Raw genomic sequence first — 6,000 nt, forward strand, 5'->3', positions numbered from 1 at the left:
GTAATTTAGAACAGTAGTTGTAGAGTGAAAGGCTATCAACATGCATGCTTTTCAAAACATCATGTCCACAGCCACTTTGTAGCTCAGAGCTAATGGAAATGCTTCAACTTCTTCTCATAGTGTCACCCAAAGAGTTCAGGAATTTAATCCAGAATTATTTCAGTCCTGAGAGTTCATTACATGAGAAAAGCTAAAAAGGCCACATTACCTATATTAAATGGCCATATGGGAAAAAAGAAATGAAAGCTATTAAAGTAAGTGTAGAACGGTTCTTGACAAGAAAACTTACCTGTATCTTAAATATAAAGCTTTGAGATGACCTCCTCTAAATCATGTAAGTGGACAGGAGATGTAAGAGCAGGACAGCTGCAGCGACTAAATGCTGTACTTTACAACCTCTTAGTAGCAGAAATCTTTCATATCATAGCAATTAATTTCTGCCATTCTTGGCATTACCATTAGGCTAGGATAATTACAAACTCTAAGTCTACTTTATTGTAACATTTACAAGTGCTCAGTCTTGATTTCCTACAGTGACAGCAGAGTAACAAGATCAAATCAGCCAGATCAGCTCAAAGAAAAAAATCTAATAAATTTTCCTCCAGAACTGGTTTATGAAATGTTCTATTTCCAAGCTTTCTGTAGAAAGCCACCTGAGCCTCTTCTAATGCATCCTGTGTGTTTCCACCACGTATCTTGGGTTCTGCACAACTTCTGTATTCCCTTAAACACATTATAAGCTGTCTACAAGTATAGCTTCAAAAGAAATAGTAATGCTACTGAAAGGGTACAAAGTTTCTGTTTCTATTCCCCTTGTCACAAAAGAATTTCATAAATTTCAGAGCACCTTTATGAGACACATGATGAGTACCACAGTTGAGATTCTAATCTGATCTGCCACTAAAAGAATGAATAGAAAAGTTGACAAGTATCCTACCCCAAAATAACTAATAATAATCTTTTAACAGCACAGTACCTAGAACTAAAATGACTCCTAACAACATAGCTACCACATGCTTAATTGTTCATTCTGTATAAACAAAACTAATCTATAATGGAGGACACATACATGGGATGAGGATGCTCCTTAAACATAAAGGCACATCTCAACTTTTTTTTTTTTTTTTAATTCAAAGCTTTTCATCCATGGACTTAATTCTTCTGTGATACTCTGGAAGAAAATACACAGTATTATTTTGAAAAACACCAAAGAAAATATTTTCAGAACATTCCAGAGGATGTAGGGGTAATAAACCAGAATTTCTTGAACTCCTTTCTCAGAGGCATGCATTTCATACAGAAAGCAGGAAGAGCCTAAACTGATCTGACAGAAAGCCTGCACAAACAGTTTTGTAACCAAAAAAAAAAAAAAAAAGGAGAAATTGCAAATATGTGAAGCAGCAAAAGAACATCCAAGTGCTTGATAACCCTCAATAATCAAACCTCTTTGAACCTTATAAACTTTGGGACATGAAAAACTTTCCACACAGGACACTGAAGTAACGCCCAACACTTTGAGGCTAGAAGTGACCAACTTAAAAGGCCAAATGTGACACCACAAGTTACTAGAACTCAGTGGTTTAGAAAACTTTCCAAATTTCTTAATACTGAACACATACACACGTATATACATGTGTGTGTGCGCATACATACGTATTTGTCTCTAGACTGTAAAACAGACTACAGACTATAGACTTTAAAACAATTCAAGCCCCTGTACTTTACCTACGAGTACCAATTCATTTCCTATTTCTCACAACTTCATATCATAGATAGACAGCACTGGAGCCACATACCTGCACGGCTGAAGTCGCACACCCAAGGGACGTATCCCCTCTATCTCCACCTTACTGGAAACGCCATCTTCACCCCTCCACTCAAAGAGACCCTTTCTCCCCAAGCCGTGGGATTCTGTTCCCTGCCCAGGCCCCTCCACACAACCGCAACTCCTCCCGCGGGCAGGAACGGGTGGGGCGGGGGGTGTGCGGGTTGCCTTTCCCCCAGCACCGAGAGCCTCCTTCCCCCGCGGTGGGCACACGGGGCAGGACAGGGACAGGCGCTCCCCTGGCCCACGGAGACTCCCTGACAGTTTCGGGAGAGGAACCCCACAAAACCGCCCACCCCGCCTGCGACCACCCCACGCCCGCCCCGAAAGTTCCAGCGTGGCTCCCCCAGCCCCGGCCCGCTCCTCCGCAGCCCCCTAAGCCGTCGGGGTGGAGAAGACGCTCGGCCCGCACGCCCACACCCCCTCCTCACCCCGCAGCCCACACCGCAAATACCCCGCAGGCGGGGGGGGGGGGGGGGGGGCGCCGGGCCCGCCCCGCCCCCGAGCCCCTCGGCTGCCCCCCAGCCCCTCGGCGGGGCAAGGCCGGGACCCCCACGCCCGCCCCGGCCCCGCACTGACCTGACGGGGGGGGCGCGGCCGCCGCTCGGGGCTACAGCGGGGGCTCCCCCCGCCGCCGCCGACCCTCCGCTCCCCGGCCCGTCCTTCTCCGAGCGCCACCGCAGGGCAGAGAGCAGAGGAGTCGGAAACGCGAGGCGGAGGGAAACACGGGCCCCCTCTTCCCTTTCCAAAGAAAATTTTAAAAAGAAAAACGGGGGATTTAAAGGGCTCGGCCCGGAGTTTAAAACAAAGAGGCGGAAATAGCCGAGTGCGGCCCGAGCGGAGCCGAGCGGGGGCGCCGCGCTCGCGGCGCATGCGCGCGGGGCGCTCACCCGGGCACGGCGCCGGCCGCCCCCTCCTTCCCTCCCCCGGGCAGCGGGGCCGGCGAAAGGGGGTCTGGAGCTCCCGACAGGCCTGGGCCCGAGCCATGTCCCGGTCACAGAACCGCACAGTACGCTGGGTTGGAAAGGAGCCATCAGGATCATCGAGTCCAACTCTCATCCTTGCACAGGACACCCCTGAGAAGCACACCATGTGCCTGAGAACATTGTCCAAAGGCTTCTTGAGCTCTGTCATGGTTGGTGCTGTGACCACTTCCCTGGGGGACCTGTTTCAGTGCCCAAACACCCTCTGGGTGAAGAACCTTTTCCTAATACCTAGCTTAAAGCACTTCTGACGCAACTTCAGGCCATTCCCTCGGGTCCTGTCACTGGTCACCACAGAGGAGATATCAGTGCCTGCCCGTGTGTCTCCCCTGGTGAGGATGTTGGAAACTCCAATGCCCCCTCAGTCTCCTTCAGGCTGAACAGACCAACTGACCTCAGCCACTGCTGGAATGGCTTCCCCTCAAAGCTGTCTTCACTGCCCTCCTTTGGATATTAATGGCTTGCTACTTTTCTTACACTGAGGTGTCTAGAATTGTACATAACACTCAAGGTGAGGCCACACCAGCAGAGAGCAGGGGTAGGAGTAGAGGCTGTGTGCCCAACCTTGAAAAATCCATGCAACTTGTGAGCAGGAAGGTGATATCAGCAAAGGTGGTTGGCTTTTAGGCAGGATGTGCCTGTGTGTTGCTCCAAGCTGCCTCTTCTCGCTGAAAGGTTTTCCTCAAAAGCGCACAGGTGTGTTTCCAACTGATGAGAGTGGAAACTTGTGTAGGAGCTTGCTGGAAGGAGAAATTTTAATAAGACTGCTGGTCACAGGACACACTGTATCAAACTGTAGGTGGCTCAAAACACTCCTGACTGATAAAATGACAAGATCCTGTCTTCCTGAAGGTGTGAATTCATAGGTCAAAGAGCTTGCACGAAGTTTGGGAAGCCCATGCCGAGTTCAAGTTTGTACCAAACAGCTGAACGTTTAACTTGTAAAGGCAAGTACTTAAAAATTCACCTGTCCAAAGACTAAAGACACCAAACCAATCTTCACCTTCTCAGATATACACATATTTTGAATGTGATCCTTTAAAATATCTGCATATTTCCCTCTTTTCTTTCTTCCTTTCCAACAAAGAATGAGCCATGAGACAATCTTCCACCTTGTCTAAAAATGCCATTGGAAATGGGCTATCTGATATGGCACAAGCCCTCCATGTTCTACAAACTACGGAGCTTTTATTGTGTGCCAAGACAGGGGCTGTGCTTGGCTCTGGGAGCTATGTTTTCCAGATGCTAAGCCTGAGTTAATGGAAAATATGTCAGCATTTTAGATTTGCTTTGTTTCAGTTCAAGGGTTATGTAGTTACATGAGTGCATCTTGTCTATCTGAAATATAAATTCTGTTTCTAGTTTAACCACAAATTACTTTGTTGTGTGTTGTAGAAAATAATGGGGCTTCCCATCTGACCCATGGAACTGGGGTTCAAGTAGCCAGAAGAAAAAGTAACAAACTATAAGTATGTACAGCAAATTATAAACTGTATGCCTGCTTTTCTTGTTTGGTTGGCTTGTTTTTTCCTAGTGTTTCCAGACCAAACACTACAAATTGGGAAAACCATTAAGGCCATGGTGTATAGATGTTGACTTTCTCTTGCTATAGAATTTTTTTAGAAGATGGCACCTTAAGCAAGATGATACGACCGTGTCTACTACAACAATTTACTGTAAAATACCCACTGTGACAAGATTTGTGACCCTCAGAGCACTGGCAGTGATTTGCTCTCTTCGCAACCTCATCACCCAACATCGGTGCTAATGCCTTTGGCAGTACCATTAAAGTGTGTGTTAGACACAGAAACACAGTGGTGTTTCTGAAATATAAGCTTTACCAGTGACTAAAGCATCTAATATCACAATTAGAGTGCCTTTTCTGAGCTACAACACTGGATATTAGAAGAGAAGTGAAACTTTTTGTTTGCATTGCAGTCAGTGAGCCATGGTCAAACTACTGAATTTCAGAGAGTGACTTGATGAGAACTAGAAACTGCATTTAAAACAATCTTGAAGTTCGCTTTACATGCATTAGTCTTCACAATTTTCACCCAAATAAGAGCATGATGTGAACATGGGTAAATTAAATCTCTACCTTCCAGAAACATATTTCCTCACTAAAACAATTCATAGAACAGAATCTGAGAACTTCTTGACAGAAAAGAACCCCAAACATCTCAGGTAAAAGAAGTTTTCTTTACTTTCTTTAGGTCTTCTAACAGTGAAAAGGAACTGGTCAGCATGAGGATGTTAATAGTAATGGTATAAACAAAGAAATTACTAGAAACCCAACAAAGCAACACATTTTCATAAGCAAAGCAGAAAAGTAGCAAATAAAATTAATAAAGCACAAAGTAGGAAAATAAAGGACATAATTACGCTAATTTAAGACTTACTATGATAAAGTGTTTAGAAAGAGAAACATTGAGAACTAATATCCAGTAATTTCTCAGAGCACAACAGCTACATCAATTCTGTAGGTCTGTGAATGAGACTGTTTGCGAATGCTGAGAGAGTCTGTTGATGCCATTGCAAGGCTACTCCCCAGCTATTACCTTTTTGAGATCATAATGACCAGGCAAGTCCCCCAGTACTGGAGAATAGTAAATATTTCACCTGTCTTTGAAAACAGTAAGAAAGATAATTTAGAGAACTGCAGCCTCACTTTGGTCCCTGAGAATCATGGAGAAATCAAAGATCTCAGGGCTGGGCTCAAACATCTTGCAGCCTAAAACCAAAGAGCTCAAGCATTGACCAGCTTATTTTTTATACACATATGCACCAGGCATAAATTATTTAAGCACCATATTCTAATGGGTCAGTCTATAAGATATAGGCATTATCAGAACACACACACAGAATGTGTGAGGTTGCGAGGGGCATTTGGAGATCACTCAAGATCCCTGCACAAAGGAGGATAAGGTGGAGCAGCAGTGTCGCTTCTTTAGTTATCATCTGATCAAGCACTGCCATTCTTACATTATAGGTTCTGCATGGTCATCCTAAGGACTGAATGATAACTTCACTCTTGCCCAGGAACCACTGGAAGACAGTAATTTGAATGTCGGTTTCACCACAGTGATATTCTGGCTTCAGAGACGTGGTATATTAATCCTCTGATCTAAAAATAAAGACCCATTGGTCCTGTACAGGAGGAGCTATGAGCTACCACCCCCTACAGACACAGCT

The 6,000-nt window shown here is 45.1% G+C and overlaps 1 protein-coding gene across 7 annotated transcripts in view; it reads right to left on the reverse strand.

The window, feature by feature from the left end:
- The window catches only part of PCGF3 (polycomb group ring finger 3), a 55,434-nt gene extending 52,892 nt beyond the window's left edge, over nt 1-2,542 (reverse strand). For 4 of the 7 annotated variants that reach the window (XM_071424616.1, XM_071424618.1, XM_071424619.1 and 1 more), the window contains exon 1: nt 2,405-2,542. The gene's annotated coding sequence lies outside the window, so the exon portion shown is untranslated. Of the gene's footprint in view, nt 1-1,069; nt 1,172-2,404 lie in introns of all 7 variants that reach the window. The other 3 variants (XM_071424623.1, XM_071424620.1, XM_071424627.1) reach the window with 2 other exon arrangements.
- Nucleotides 2,543-6,000: the final 3,458 nt, after the last annotated feature.

The sequence above is a fragment of the Agelaius tricolor genome, unplaced genomic scaffold, assembly GCF_023055355.1.
Source record: "Agelaius tricolor isolate 1412-34295 unplaced genomic scaffold, bAgeTri1.0.p SCAF_4, whole genome shotgun sequence".
Lineage (NCBI taxonomy): Eukaryota > Metazoa > Chordata > Aves > Passeriformes > Icteridae > Agelaius > Agelaius tricolor.